Source organism: Papio anubis, chromosome 7, assembly GCF_008728515.1.
Source record: "Papio anubis isolate 15944 chromosome 7, Panubis1.0, whole genome shotgun sequence".
Taxonomy (NCBI): Eukaryota; Metazoa; Chordata; class Mammalia; order Primates; family Cercopithecidae; genus Papio; species Papio anubis.
Window position 1 is genome coordinate 84,862,691 of NC_044982.1, and position 16,007 is coordinate 84,878,697.

At 41.2% G+C, this 16,007-nt stretch overlaps 1 pseudogene; it reads left to right on the forward strand.

The window, feature by feature from the left end:
* Window positions 1-11,018: 11,018 nt before the first annotated feature.
* Window positions 11,019-13,837, forward strand: LOC100998513 (annotated as a pseudogene).
* Window positions 13,838-16,007: the final 2,170 nt, after the last annotated feature.

A 16,007-nucleotide genomic window follows, 5' to 3' on the forward strand; every position in this document is an offset into this window, starting at 1 on the left:
TATATTTTTTTTCAGGGTTCATGTGGTAGATTAACACATTAACATAATTTGTAAATATCAAATCAGTGTAATTGGAACGTCCATCAACTTAAATGTTTCTATTTTCTTTTTTTTTTTTTTTTTTTTTTGAGACAGAGTCTCGCTTTGTCGCCCAGGCTGGAGCGCAGTGGCCGGATCTCAGCTCACTGCAAGCTCCGCCTGCCGGGTTCACACCATTCTCCTGCCTCAGCCTCCCGAGTAGCTGGGACTACAGACGCCCGCCACCTCGCCCGGCTAGTTTTTTGAATTTTTTTAGTACAGACGGGGTTTCACCGTGTTAACCAGGATGGTCTCGATCTCCTGACCTCGTGATCCACCCGTTTCGGCCTCCCAAAGTGCTAGGATTACAGGCTTGAGCCACCGCGCCTGGCCAATGTTTGTATTTTCTTTACGCCAGAAACATTTGAGTTATTTTATAGTGATTTTGAAATGTACAATAGTTTATGATAAACTATAGTCACACTACTAATCTATCAAACATTAGGTGTTACTTTGTCTACCAAATAGTATATTTGTACCCATTAATCAACCTCTCTTTATCCCCACCTACTTCCTACCTTCTACCAATCTACTCCCTATATTTATGAGATCCGCTTTTTCAGCTCCCACATATGAGTGAGAACATGCAATATTTGTCTTTCTGTGCTTGGCTTATTTCACTTAACATAATGGCCTCCAGTTCCATCCATGCTGCAAATGACAGGATGTGTGTGTGTGTGTGTGTATGTGTCTGAATATTATGCTGTTGTGCATATATACCACATTTTCATTACTCATTCATCTATTGATGAGCACTTAGGTTGATTCCATATTTTGGCTATTGTAAATAGTGCTACAACAAACATGAGAGTGTAGATATTACTTCAGTATATTGATTTCCTTTCTTTTGGATATATATCCAGTAGTGGAATTGCTGGAATATATGATGATTCTATTTTAGTTTTCTGAGGAACCTCCGTGCAGTTTTCCGTAATGCCTCTACCAATTTACATTCTCACCAACAATGTACAAGGATTTCCCTTTCTCCGCATTCTTGCCAGTATTCATTACTCCCTGTCTTTTTGATAAAAGCATTGTAACTAGGGTGCGATGACATTTCATTGTAAAGCATTGTAACTAGGGTGAGATGATATTTCATTGTAGTTTTGGTTTGCATTTTTCTGATGATTGAAGATGTTGCACATTTTTTATGTAACTATTGGCCATTTGTGTGTCTTCTTTTGGAAAATATCTATTCAGATCTTTTGCCCACTTTTTAATTAGATTGTATGGGGATTTTTGCTATTGAGTTGTTTGAGCTCCTTATGTATTCTGATTATTAACCCTTTTTCAGATGGGTAGTTTGCAAATATTTTCTCCCATTCTGTGAAGTGCCTCTTCACTTTGTTTATTGTTTCCTTTGCTGTCCAGAAGCTTTTCAACTTGATACCATCTCATTTGTGTATTTTTGCTTTGGTTGCCTGTATTATCGAAGTCCTATGCAAAAAAATCTTTGTCCAGATCTATGTCCTGGAGCATCACTCAATATCTTCTCGTGGGAGTTTCATAGTTTCAGATCTTAGATTTAAGTCTTTTGTCCATTTTTATTTGATTTCTGTACATGGTAAGTGATCCAGCTTCATTTTCCTGCATTTGGTTATCTAGTTTTCCCAGCACCATTTATTAAAGGACTAACCTTTTCCCATCATATGTTCTTGGTGCCTTTGTTGCAAGTGACTCGGCTGTATGCTTGGATTGATATCTGAGTTCCTTACTATGTTCCACTGATCTATGTGTCTGTTTTTATGCCGATACCATGATTTGGTTATTATAGCTTTGCAGTATGCTTTGAAGTCTGGTAGCATGATACCTCCACTTTTGCTCTGTTTCCTCAGGATTACTTCGGCTATTCAGGGTCTTTTGTGGTTCCATATTAATTTTAGGTTTGTGTTTCTATTTCTGTGAAGAATGTCATTGATATTTTGATAGAGGTTGCATGGTATCTGTAAATGCTTTGGGTAATACTGACATTTTAAAACTATTAATTCTTCTGATCCCTCAGCATGGAACATCTTTCCATTTTTGTGTCCTCTTCAATTTCTTTCATCAGTGTTTTATAGTTTTCCTTGTATAGATCTTTCATTTCTTTGGTTACATTAATTCCTAAGTATTTTATATTATTTGTAGCCACCATAAATGGGATTGCTTTCTTGATTTCTTTTTCAGATTGTTCACTATTGGTGTAAATAAATGCTACTAATTTTTGCATGTTGATTTTGTATCCTGCAACTTTCCTGAATTTGTTTATCAGTTCTAACAGTTTTTGGTGGAATCTTCAGATTTTTCTAAGCACGAGATCGTGTCATCTGCAAACAAGGCTAATTTGCCCTCTTTCTTTCCAATTTGGATACTCTTTATTTCTCTCTCTTGCCTAATTGCTCTAGCCAGGACTTCCAGTATTACGCTGAATAAAAGTGGTGAAAATGGTTGTCCTTATCTTGTTCCAGATCTTAGAGGAAAGGCTTTCAATCTTTCCCCATTCAGCAGGATGTTAGCTGTGGGTTTAACATATATGGCCTTTATTATTTTAAGGTATCTTTTTTTCTATACCCAGTTAGTTGAGGGTTTTTATCATAGAGTGATGTTAAATTTTATCTAATTTTTTTTAGCATCTATTGAAGTGATCATATGGATGTTGGTTTTGGTTCTGTTAATGGCATGCATCGCATTTATTGATTTGTGAGGGGATTGTTTTTGGGTTTTTGTGTCTTTTGGTTTTTGGTTTTGTTTGTTTGTTTGATTGTTCGTTTGTTTTTTGAGACAGAGTCTCCCTGTCACACAGGCTGGGGTGCAGTGGTGAGATCTCAGCTCACTGCAACTTTCGCCTCCTGGGATCAAGTGATTCTCCTGCCTCAGCCTCCTGAATAGCTGGGATTACAGGTGTGTGCCACCACACCTAGCTAATTTTTGTGTTCTTAATAGAGATGAGATTTCACCATGGTGGCCAGGCTGGTCTCAAACTCCTGACCTCAAGTGATTCACCCACCCTTGGCCTCCCAAAGGGCTGGGATTACAGGCATGAGCCACCCCGCCCAGCCTAATTTGTGTATTTTGAACCATTCTTGTATCCCTAGATGAATCCCACTTGCTCATGATGAACGATCTCTTTAACGAATTTTTGCATCTATGTCCTTCAGTAATATTAGCCTATAGTTTTCTTCATTTGTTATATCTTTATCTGGTTTTGGTATCAGGTTAATGTTGGCATTGTAAAATGAGTTGGGGGCCAGACTCAGTGGCTCACACCTTAACCCCAGCTCTTTGGGAGACTGAGGTGGGCAGATCACTTGAGGTCAGGAGTTCGAGACCAGCCTGGCCAAAATGGTGAAACCCTGTCTCTACTAAAAATACAAAAATTATCCAGGCATGGTGGTGCATGCCTCTAATCCCAGCTACTCGGGAGGCTGAGACAGGATAATGGCTTGAACCTGAGAGGTAGAGGTTGCAGTGAGCCGACATGGCACCACTGCACTCCAACCTAGGCAACAGAGCAAGACTCCACCTCAAAAAAAAAAAGAAAAGAAAAAATTAGTTGGAAAATATTTCTTCCCTTAAATTTTTTTGAAGAGTTTGAGTACAATTGGTATTAGTTCTTCTTTAAATGTTTGACAGAATTCAGCAGTGAAGCATCAGATCCTGGACTTTTCTCTGATGAGAAACTTTTTATTATAGTTTCAATCTCATCACTTGTCATTGGTTTGTTGAGGTTTTCTATTGTTTTTTTTTTCTTTTCTTTTTTTTTTTTTTTTTGGAGACAGAATTTCACTATTGTCACCCAGGCTGGAGTGCAATGGCGTGATCTCGGCTCACTGCAACCTCTGCCTCCCGAGTTCAAGAGATAAGGATTCTCCTGCCTCAGTCTCCTGAGTAGCTGGGATTACAGGCACGCACCACTATGCCCAGCTAATTTTTGTATTTTTAGTAGAGATGGGATTTCACCATGTTGGCCAGGATGGTCTCGAACTCCTGACCTCAGGTGATCCACCCACCTCGGCCTCCCAAAGCACTGGGATCACAGGCACGAGCCATGGTTCCTAGCCTGAGGTTTTCTTTCTTCATGTTTCAATCTTGGTACATTGTATGTGTCCAGGAATGTATCCATTTCTTCTAGCTTTTCCAATTTGTCTGTGTATAATTATTCAAAATAGTCTTTAATTGTACTTTGTAGTTCTGTGGTCTCAGTTATGTCTCCTTTTTCATTTCTGATTTGATTTACCTGGGTTTTCTCTGCTTTTTTTTCTTAGTTGGTCTAGCTAAAGGTTTGTTAACTTTGTTTATGTTTTTAAAAAAACAACCTTTTATTCTATTGATCATCTGTGTTGTTGTTTTTCTTTTTTTTCTTTTTCTGTTTTTTTCTTTTGAGAGACAGGATTTTACTTTGTCACCCAGGTTGGAGTACAGTGGCACAATCATAGCCCACTGTAACTTCAAACTCCTAACTCCTGGGCTCAAGGGATCCTCCTGTGTCACATTCCCAAGTCCAGGGATCCTCCTGTGTCAGTTTCCCAAGTAGCTAGAATTACAGGTGCATTGCACCATGCCTGGCTAATATTTTTCTTTTATTTTTTGTAGAGGCAGGGGTCTCATTACATTGCGCAGGGTGGTCTCAAATTCCTGGCCTCACAGAATCCTCCCACCTCAGCCTCCCAAAGCACTGGGATTATAGGCATGAGCCACCATACCTAGCCTTGCCTTCTTCATCTCAATCACATTTATTTCTGCTTTTATATATTTTCTTCCTATATTAATTTTAGGTTTTGGTTATTCTTGCTTTTCTAGTTCCTTGAGGTGCATCATTAGGTTGTTTACTTGAAATCTTTTTTTCTTTTATTTTTTGAGACAGGGTCTCACTCTGTCACCCATGCTAGAGTGCAGTGGCACAATTACAGCTCACTACAGCCTTGATCTTGTGGGCTCAAGCCATCCTACCACCTCAGTCTCTTGGGTAGCTAAGACTGCAAGTGCATGCCATTATGCCCAGACAATATTCTTTATTTTTTGTAGAGATGGGGTCTCGCTATGTTGCCCAGGCTGGTCTTGAACTCCTGACCTCAAGTAATCCTCCTCCCTTGGCCTCCCAAAGTGCTAGGATTACAGGCATGAGTCACCGCCCCCAGAGTATTTGAAGACATTTTACCTTTTTCATACAGGCATTTATTGCTGTAAACTTCCCTTAGTACTCCTTGTCCTGTATCCCATAGATTTGGGGATGTTGTATTTCTATTTTCATTTGTTTCAAGAAATTTTTTAATTTCTTAATTTTTTCACTGACCCACTGGTCATTCAGGAGCATATTGTTTAATTTCCATGTGTTTGTGTATTTTTCAAGGTTTCTCTTATTATTGACTTCTTTTCTGACCAATGTGACACTTGATCAATGTGGTACTTGATCAATGTGATACTTGATCAATGTGATGCTCGATATAATTTCTCCATTTTTGAATTTGTTAAGACTTGTTTTGTGACCTAAGGTAAGGTCTCTTCTGGAGAACGTTCCATGTGCTAATGAAAACAAAAATGTGTATCCTGCAGCAGTTGGGTGACATGTTCTATAAATGTCAGTTAGACCTATTTGGTCCAGTGTGTAGCTTAACTCTGATGTTTCTTTGTTGATTTTCTGACTGAACGATCTGTCCATTGTTGACAGCATGGTGTTGAAGTCCTCTGCTATTATTGTATTGCTGTCTATCTCTTGCTTCAGATTTATTAATGTTTGTTTATATACTTGGGAATTCTCACATTGGGTGCATAGATATTTATAATGGTTATATCCTCTTTCTGAATTGATCCCTTCATCATTATAGAGTGACTTTTTACAGTTATGGTGTCTCTTTTTACAGTTTTTGATTCATAGTGTATTTATATAGTATATCTTTTTATGTTTTTTTTTTTTTTTTTGAGACGGAGTCTTGCTCTGTGGCCCAGGCTGGAGTGCAGTGGCCGGATCTCAGCTCACTGCAAGCTCCGCCTCCTGGGTTTACGCCATTCTCCTGCCTCAGCCTCCCGAGTAGCTGGGACTACAGGTGCCCGCCACCTCGCCCGGCTAGTTTTTTGTATTTTTTTTTAGTAGAGACGGGGTTTCACCGTGTTAGCCAGGATGGTCTCGATCTCCTGACCTCGTGATCCGCCCGTCTCGGCCTCCCAAAGTGCTGGGATTACAGGCTTGAGCCACCGCGCCCGGCCAGTATATCTTTTTATAGTTTTTTAGTTGTAGTCTACTTTATCTGATGTAAATATAGCTACTCCTCCCCTTTTTTGTTTCTAGTTGCATGGAATATCTTTTTTCACCCCTTCACATTCACTCTATGTGTGTCTACAAGTTGGGTCTTATTTCTTTGTTTATTAAGCCACTTTATGACTTTTAATTGAAGAATTGAGTTTGTTTACATTTAGTACTATTGATATGTAAAAACTTACTACTGTCATTTTGTTCCTTGTTTTTTTGGTTGTTTTATAACTCCTCTCTTCTTTTCTTCCTTTCTTACTGTTCTCCGTTGATTTATTTTCTCTGGCAGTATGTTTTAAATCGTTGCTTTTTATTCTTAGTGAATCTATTATATGTTTTTACATAGTGGTTACCGTGAGGCTTACAAAAAATATAGATATAACGAGTTATTTTAAAGAGATGACAACGTATCTTACATCCTGGATAGAATAGAAATAAAGAAAAATGAAGCTGGGCATGGTGCCTCACGCCTGTAATCCCAACACTTTGGGAGACCAAGGTGGGTGGATCACGAGGTCCAGAGTTCAAGACCAGCCTGAATAATATGGTGAAACCCCATCTCTACTAAAAATATAAAAATTAGCCAGGCGTGGTGGCAGGAGCCTGCAATCCCAGCTACTTGGGAGGCTGAGGCAGGGAACTGCTTGAAACCGGGAGGCGGAGGTTGCAGTGAGCTAAGATCGCGCCACTGCACACCAACCTGGACGACAGAGCGAGACTCTGTCTCAAAAATAAAGAAAGAAAGAAAATAAAGAAAAATGAAAACAGAAACTCTGTACTTTAACTCCATCCCTCCATATTTTGACTTTATGTTGTCTCAATTTACATATTTTTGCTGAATGTGGTGGCTCACGCCTGCAATCCCAACACTGGGAGGCCAAGGTGGGTGAACCACTTGAGGTCAGGAGTTTGATACCAGCCTGGCCAACATATGGTAAAACCCCATCTCTACTAAAAATACAAAAATTAGTTGGGCGTGGCAGCACATGTCTGTATTCCCAGCTACTCGGGAGTCTGAGGCAGGAGAATCACTTGAACCCAGGAGATGGAGAATGCTGTGAGCCAAGGTGGTGCCACTGCACTCCAGCCTGGTGACAGAGCAAGACTCCATCTCAAAAGAAAAAAAAAAAAAGTTTATATTGCCTACTTCTTAACAGGTTGCTGCAGTTATTATTGGTTTTTTTTGTTTTGTTTGTTTGCTTTTTGAGATGGAGTCTGATTCTGTCGCCCAGGTTGGAGCGCACTGGTGCAATCTCAGCTCGCTGCAACCTTTGCCTCTCAGGTTCAAGCGATTCTCCTGCCTCAGCCTCCCAAGTAGCTGGGACTACAGGTGCACACCACCACGCCTGGCTAATTTTTGTATTTTTAGTAGAGATGGGGTTTTACCACGTTGGCCAGGCTGATCTCGAACTCTTGATCTCAGGCGATTTACCCACCTCTACCTCCCACAGTGCTGGGATTACAGGCATGAGCCACCGTGTATATTACACACTACAATTACAGTATTAGAGTATTCTAGATGTGTCCATGTACTTTGTTTTACTAATGGGCTTGATACTTTCAAATGTTTTCTTTTTTTTTTTTTTTTTTTTTTGAGACAGAGTTTTGCTTTTGTTGCCCATGCTGGAGTGCAATGTGCAATGGCACAATCTCAGCTTACCGTAACCTCCACCTCCTGGGGTCAAGTGATTCTCCTGCCTCAGCCTCCTGAGTAGCTAGGATTACAGGGATGTACCATCATGTCCAGCTAATTTTGTTTTTTTTTTAGTAGAGACAGGGCTTCTCCATGTTGATCAGGCTGGTTTCAAACTCCTGACCTCAGGCAATCTGCCCACCTTGGCCTCCCAAAGTGCTGGGATTACAGGCGTGAGCCACCACACCTGGCCTCTAATGTTTTCTTTTTGCACATTAGTGCTTCTTTTTTTCTTTCAAATTGAAGAATTTCCTTTGGCATTTCTTGTGGGCCTCATGGTGATGAATTCTCTCATCTTTTGTTGTCTGGGGAAAGCTTTATCTCACCTTCATATTTGAAGGACAGCTTTGCGGGATACAGTATTCTCAGATGGCAGCTTTTTTTTTTCTTTCAGCATGTTGAAAATGTTGTCCTGGTTGGGCACGGTGGCTCAAGCCTGTAATCCCAGCACTTTGGGAGGCCGAGATGGGCAGATCACGAGGTCAGGAGATCAAGACCATCCTGGCTAACCTGGTGAAACTCCGTCTCTACTAAAAAATACAAAAAACTAGCCAGGCGAGGTGGCAGGCGTCTGTAGTCCCAGCTACTCGGGAGGCTGAGGCAGGAGAATGGCGTGAACCTGGGAGGCGGAGCTTGCAGTGAGCTGAGATCTGGCCACTCCAGAGAGAGATTCTGTCTCAAAAAAAAAAAAAAGAAAGAAAATGTTGTCCTTTTCCCTCATGGCCTATATGGTTTCTGTGGAGAACTTTGTCACCAGATGAATTAGAGCTCTTTTATATGTTATTTGCGTCTTTTCTCTTGATGCTTTTAGGATCCTCTTTTTGTCCTTGACCTTTGAGAGTTTGATTATTATATGCCTTGGGGTAATCTTATTTATATTTTATATAATTATATAATTATATATTATAATTCAAATCTGTTTGGTTGTTGGAAATAAATTTTCAGTGTCACAAAAGAAATAACACTCCAACATAAATTTTCTCAGCAAGGCAATTTTACTTCTATAGAAGGGGGCATCTCATGGATGGAGCAATGGTGAGAGCACACTTTAACAAGGGAGGGGAAGGGGTTCTTATCCCTGACGCAGGTAGCCACTACTGCTGTGTCATTTCCCTATTGGATAGGGTTGGACCACACAGTCTAAGCTAATTCTGATTGACTGTTTTAAAGAGCAGGGGTGCAAGCCAGGGTGGCAGGGTGAGTAGTTTGGCGGGAAGGAGGGTTAGGAACAGGTGACTAAAGGTGACTCAGATCAAGCAGGTGATCAGGGGTGACTCAGGTCAGAGCAGGTGACCAGGGGTTACTCAGGACAGAGCAGGTGACCAGGGGAATAGATGTGAACCACTGATTAGAACTGGTGGAAAAGGTTGTTTACTGAAACTAGAGGCAAGGAGACAAGGAGAATGTGGAAGTTAAACTTTAAAATGGAGAATGAAGAACTGAACATACTGACATACTGATTCTTTGAAGAGAAATTTAGAACTCACTATATGTAACATGGTGTTCTCTGACCTTGCCATACCTGGATATTTATCTCATTCTCAAGTTTTGGAATGTTTTCTGTTATTAGTTCTTTGAACAAGCTTTCTACCCTTTGCCCTTGCTCAACTCCCTCTTGAACAACAATAATTCTAAGATTTGGTCTTTTGAACTAACTTTCTATATATTGTGCGTGATCTTTATTCCTTTTCATTTTGCTCCTTTTTCTCCTCTATGTTTTTGCAAATAACCTTTCTTAAAGGTCACTGATTCTTTCCTCTGATTGATCCATTCTGCTGCTGAGAGTCCTCTAATGAATTTTCCACTTTAAAAAAAACTCTCAGTTTTAATATTTGGTTTTTTTTTATTATTATTTTAATCTCTTTGTTAAATTTCTCTGGTAAGTTTCTGAGGTCCTTTTCTGTATTGGACCTCACTGAGTTTCTTTAAAGCTGTTATTTTGAATTCTTAGCCAGAGAGTTCACATATTGCCATCTTATTAGGGTTAGTCACTGGTTCCTTGTTTTGTGAGTTTAAGGAGTCATGTTCCCTGATTACTGTAGTTTCTTGTGGATGTACGTCTACATTTTTGCATTGAAGGATTAGTTATTTGTTCTAGTCTTCTCTGTCTGGCTTGTTTTGGTTTCATTGGATATGTTTGTTTAGAGATTGTTTATAATTTACCTGTTGATTTTCTTGCTTTTTTTTCCCACTAGGCCACTGTGTCCTTTTCAGTACTAAATCACATCTTAAGTCCAGGTTTGCCTCAGTTCTAGTGAACAATCAGAATGCCGCTTATTCTGAATTGAAGAAGTCTTAAAGGAGATATCTCAGTAATGTGGGAAGGCTGGTTAAGGGCACATACCCAGTGGGTGTGGAACAAACCTCAGCACAGTGCTGCTGAACAGCCACTCTGATTTGGCCCAGTTACGGAGCACAGTTTCCAGGGATGGGGATGGTAGTCCCACCTCCTGTCTTTGTCTCTGGCTGTCCTAAGGAATATTTATCCTTTCAGGCACTCCTGATGTTTCTTATGGACCAGGTCTCCCGCCAGGGAACCCAAGATGGTGGGGAAGCAGGTTGTCCACCTCAATCTCACCTTTTTCATTGTAAATATTTTGAGCCAAGGGAAAATTTTTGTGTACTTGGTGCCGGGCAGATTATGGGGAGGGGCATTGCAGATATGTAAGTCCAATTCTTTTACCATCAGCTCAAAATTTTTCATTTCTCTGTGACCCTAGGAACAGTTTCATCTCATGTTTGAGTTTTGGTTGTTTATAGGAAGGAATGAAGGCAGCTTGTTTCTTTCTTTTTTTCTTCTTCTTTTTTTTTTTTTTTTCTTTGTTTGAGACTCAGTCTTGCCCTGTCACCTAGGCCGGAGTGCAATGGCGTGATCTTGGCTCACTGGCTCACTGCAACCTCTACCTTCCAGGTTCACACGATTCTCTTGCCTCAGCCTCCTGAGTAGCTGGGATTACAGGCACCCACCACCACACCCAGCAAATTTTTGTATTTTAGTAGAGATGGGGTTTTACCATGTTGGCCAGGCTGATCTCGAACTCCTGACCTTGTGATCCACCAGCCTCGGCCTCCCAAAGTGCTGGGATTACAGGTGTAAGCCACCATGCCCAGCCCCAGTTTGCTTCTATGTCACCATTTAGGAACCAGAAGTCTCAACTCATAGACCTACAATAATTTATTAAGGTTGGAGCAGCTACTTTTGTTTAAATTGCCAATTGTGACATAAATAAAATAACGTTAGACAGAAACCAGAGTTAAGGGACATGTGTTTTGTATAGCACCTGAGCTGGAAAACCTTATTATTCTTGTCAGTGGAAATGAGATGCTGTTAAGGCTGTGAGATCTTGGGTTCATATGTAAGTTTAATCCATAAGACCTAACTACTCTCTTAGGCGTATATGTATCATTACAAATTTCACCAATAAACATATTTTTGTAGAATACAGCATGACTTTTGTGGAACAGAGTTGCCAGCAGGGACTCAGCTAGCTTCAACATGAAAGTAGACCAAGGTGTGAACAACTTTTAAAAAGATATATAAACCTGCACCTATTCATATCCCACTTCATAAAATACCTCCTCACACACATTCTGGTTGCCACATACAACCTGGTCCCATAAAATTTACAATTTCCTTTCTGAAACCTACTTCAAGTGAAACCTCCTTCAAGTGAAACCTCCTCCCTTCCCCAGTTCTTTTCTTTTCCTTCCCTTCTTCCTTTCATCCATACTAAAAAGACTTCCATCTTACTGGCGGATCTCAAGTAGCATTTCTAAGGAACTGATTAAACTGAGTCACACTAGGTAAAAATGACTGATGCACACTCTAACCATTTCAAAAGTATTTAGGGCGCCTGGGCATCTTGGCTATCTGGGGAAAAGCAGCATGAGGGGTCCAAGTTGTAGGGTGGGAGCAGGAGTGAGGAGGAGGGAAGGGAGAGGATGAGGAGGCCACAGTGGGACAGGGGAGGTATGGCCTGCTTGCCTGGGTTGTGGATAGTGCTAGGTGGTGGATAGTGCTGACCGAGCCTGCTGCTTTCTTGCTATTGCTTTGCCTTCCCAGATCCCCATCCCACCCACTCCCACAGAGAAGGCAGCTCCGTTGTGGATGGTCGGATGCCCCATCTCCCACTGCCAATTTCCGGCCCCTACCAGCATGGAGCAAGTGGCAGTGGCTGCAGCAGCAGCAGCAGAGTAACAGGAGGAAAGGTGGCCTGACAGCTGATAGCCTATGTAGCAGACTGTGGCACCGGGTATACAAAACCAGGATATGTCCAAAGTAAAGAATCTCCATTTACCAGCCCTTCCTGTACTGCCATCAATAACTCAGCAAAAGTGGGTGGTCAAGTTCAAAAGGAGGATGATGAAACATGCTGATGACCTAGACATCTTTACTGGTGATGAAGCATTGGAAAACCTACATATAGAACAAAAAGCCCATCCATCATGGTCTAGTTGAAGATTGGAACTCGATGGAAAGCTTGATAGAGCAAGTGATCTTTAAATATTTAAGGGCAGGACCTGAAGACTATTGTTTCTTTTGACTGGACCTCCACTGAATACTCCAGAAAGCAGGGAATATACTCCTGAAATAGTGTTTGAGTCCTTCAATGTTCAGGTTTGTACATTGCTGTGCAGGTTGTTCTTGCATAGCTACATCCTGGACCACAAGACAAATAGGAGAATAGATGTAGACAAGTAGAAACGGTGTCACTCATGGCATTTCTGCACCTGAAGGGTATGTGATTGGCAGCTGTATTAAACACATTCCAATTGCAGGATGAGCTATAACATATTTTATTCAGCAACTACTGAGAGACCAAGAAGTAGGAATCCCTCCAGAGCAATCCCTGGAAACTGCTAAGGCAGTAAAGGAGCACTATAGTTATGTTAGCTCAGATTTTAAAAATAATTTTAAAAAAATTTAAAAGGTGCAGATGGGTCACAGTGGATTTAAACAGTATATAAGAATCAATGCCACATCAAATAAATAATTTTCCATTGATATTGGATATGAGAGGTTATTGGGACCTGAAATCTTTTCTCATCCAGAGTTTGCTAGTCCAGACTTTATACATCCCATTTCAGATGTTGCAGATGAAGTAATTCAGGATTGTCCTATTGATGTCAGACATCCTCTCAACAAGAATATTCTTGTCTAGGGATATTCAACTAGTCTAGGGAGGTTCAACTCTGTTCAGGGACTTTGGACATCACTTGCAATGAGATATGAAAAGAACTGTAGATGTCAGGCTGACCTTAAGTGAGGAATTAAGTAGCAGTAGATTGAAGCCAGAAGCTATTGATGTACAAGTCATTACACACCACAGAGAGCAATACGCAACTTGGTTTGGAGGCTCAATGCTGGCTTCTGTGCTTGAGTTCTACCAAGTATGCTACCCCGAAAAGGATTATGAAGAAATCGGACCTAGCATTTGTCATCACAATCTAGGGTTTGCAGTCATGTCATAAAATTGAGTTTATACTTATTGGGGTTAGGGAGGTGGGGCAGAGATAATCTTTCTGATTACCCGTTTTGTCTGGATGGCAGATTTTGAAGTTTTATATCTGACTTGAAATAGTAATTCCAAATGTGATTATGCAGGAATATTTTAATAAGTGTATCAACATGCAACCTAGAACACAGTAAAAATGATTGCTTTTCTTCAGATTGAATATTTGAATCTTACATGTGACAAAAATAAAGTGGGTTTACTTCCTTCTGTACTCTGATATTTTGTATATTCATGAATTATCCAAGATTTTATGCAGTTTGTCAATGTGTAAATAGTTCTACTTTTTGTTTTTTGGTTTTTTGGTTTTTTTTTTTTGGAGACAGTTTCACTCTGTTGCCCAGGCTGGGGTGCAGTGGCACGATCTCGGCTCACTGCAACCTCTGCCACCCAGGTTCAAACGATTCTCCTGCCTCAGCCTCCTGAGTAGGTGGGATTACAGGTGCCTGCCACCGTGCCAGGCTAATTTTTTATTATTATTATTATTATTATTTTCGTATTTCTAGTAGAGACGGGGTTTCACCATCTTCAACAGGCTGGTCTTGAACTCCTGACCTCGTGATCCACCTGCCTCAGCCTCCCAAAGTGCTGGGATTACAGGCGTGCGCCACCACGCCCGGCCCGATAGTTCTATGACTTATAACTGTACAAGAGCTTGTTTATATTTTATACTTCATATGTTTTATCCTTTGAGGGGAAAAAGTCAAAGAAAAATAGTACTTATTATTTGAGAGAAAAAAATGACCAAGTAAAGGATAAATTCAAAAAATAGCCTCATGAGAGTTGGCACAGTCATGGGATTCCAGTTATTATGATGTGCTTCAATCCTCCTCCACCCCTCCCCCTTAAAAGTTTTTCTTTGCAAGTGCTTTTGGAATTAAGAAATTAATGTCTTGTGTTAACTGGTATCTTCTACTGCTTTCTGATTACTCGCATTCTGTTTCTTGCCTTAAAAGACAAGACAGACTGGGCGCGGTGGCTCACATCTATAATCCCAGCACTTTGGCAGGCCAAGGCGTGCGGACTACCTGAGGTCAGGAGTTCAAGACCGGCCTGGCCAACATACTGAAACTGTTTTTTTTTTTGTTTTTTTTTTTTTGAGACGGAGTCTTGCTCTGTGGCCCAGGCTGGAGTGCAGTGGCTGGATCTCAGCTCACTGCAAGCTCCGCCTCCCGGGTTCACGCCATTCTCCTGCCTCAGCCTCCCGAGTAGCTGGGGCTACAGGCACCCGCCACCTCGCCCAGCTAGTTTTTTGTATTTTTTTAGTAAAGACGGGGTTTCACCATGTTAGCCAGGATGGTCTCGATGTCCTGACCTCGTGATCTGCCCGTCTCGGCCTCCCAAAGTGCTGGGATTACAGGCTTGAGCCACCGTGCCCGGCCACCTGAAACTCTGTTTCTACTTGAAATACAAAATTAGCTGGGCATGGTGGTGCGCACCTGTAATCCCAGCTACTTGAGAGGCTGAGTCAGGAGAATCACTTGAAACTGGGAGGCGGTGATTGCATTGAACTGAGATCACGCCACTGCACTCCAGCCTGGGCAACAGGTGAGACTCTGTCTCAAAAATAAATAAACAAATAAAAATAAAAGACAAGGCAAGACTGTGGGACCGGGGAAAAAAAAGATATTTGACTGTCATGTTGCTAATGGGTGGTAGAGAAAGGCTTTACTGGAGGGACCCAGTGTTTTATCTGGTAAACGCACATGCCTTTACACAAAGTGTACTCTGATTAAATCCTGGTATGTCCTTTAGTGAGACATCATGATACAGTGGAGTAGAAAGAGCATAGGTATTTAAAAAATACACTAGATTTGAATCCTGACCTTTCCATCTACTGGAAATATGGCCTTGAGCCAAATTCTAATTAAACTCTCTGAACTTAGTTGCCTCTTCTGTAAAATAAGGATATTCATATCTACCTCAATAAGAATTGAATAAATTAACAGTTGTAAAGCTCTTAAACATGGGAGGTACCCAATAAATCATAATAAACATCATCATCCATATTATCAGTAGTAGTATAAATAAAGAATCTTTAAAAAGATGTGTCAGAAATTTGAGAACAAGGATCATAAGCTGAGATTGCCAAGTATGGATGACTGTGGGATGAGAAAAATTATTTGATGAAAATGGCCACAATCCCCTACAAGAGGCAGAGTGGGCCATTCTACGGCAGGTGACCAACCAAACCAAAGAGATACATAAAAAACAAAAACCGGCCAGGCACGATGGCTCACGCCTGTAATCCCAGCACTTTGGGAGGCTGAGGTGGGCGGATCACAAGGTCAGGAGATGGAGACCATCCTGGCTAACACGGTGAAACCCCGTCTCTACTAAAACTACAAAAAATTATCCAGGCGTGGTGGCAGGCGCCTGTAGTTCCAGCTACTCGGGAGGCTGAGGCAGGAGAATGGCGCAAACCCAGGAGGCAGAGCTTGCAGTGGGTCGAGATCGCGCCACTGCACTCCAGCCTGGGCGACAGAGCGAGACTCCG